Below are 371 nucleotides of genomic sequence, written 5' to 3' on the forward strand. Positions count from 1 at the left end.
GATGAGCTTGGATCATCTCCAATTGTGGAATCGAAAAAATCTTGGAAGCTCCAACAGGCTTGCCTGATGTAGGAAATAAATTCGACAAAATAGTGGATTCGCTGCTAGCATAAATCCCATTGTCATCATCATTGCGTCTTGGTCTATTGAATCTTGTTTCAACATTACCGTCCTCAAAATATGTTGAACAAAATCTAAGGCATTCTCCCATAATGTATCCTTCAGTAATACAACCTTCTGGTGCAGCCTTGTTACGAACATATGATTTTAAATGGCCAAGGGTTCTAAAAATGAAAGGATGTAAGTATAATAAAATAAAACAATTGCAATTTATAATTAACTTAATACAAAATAAAATATACCTTTCAACA

The sequence above is a fragment of the Cicer arietinum genome, chromosome 3 (genome assembly GCF_000331145.2).
Source record: "Cicer arietinum cultivar CDC Frontier isolate Library 1 chromosome 3, Cicar.CDCFrontier_v2.0, whole genome shotgun sequence".
NCBI classification, from domain to species: Eukaryota; Viridiplantae; Streptophyta; class Magnoliopsida; order Fabales; family Fabaceae; genus Cicer; species Cicer arietinum.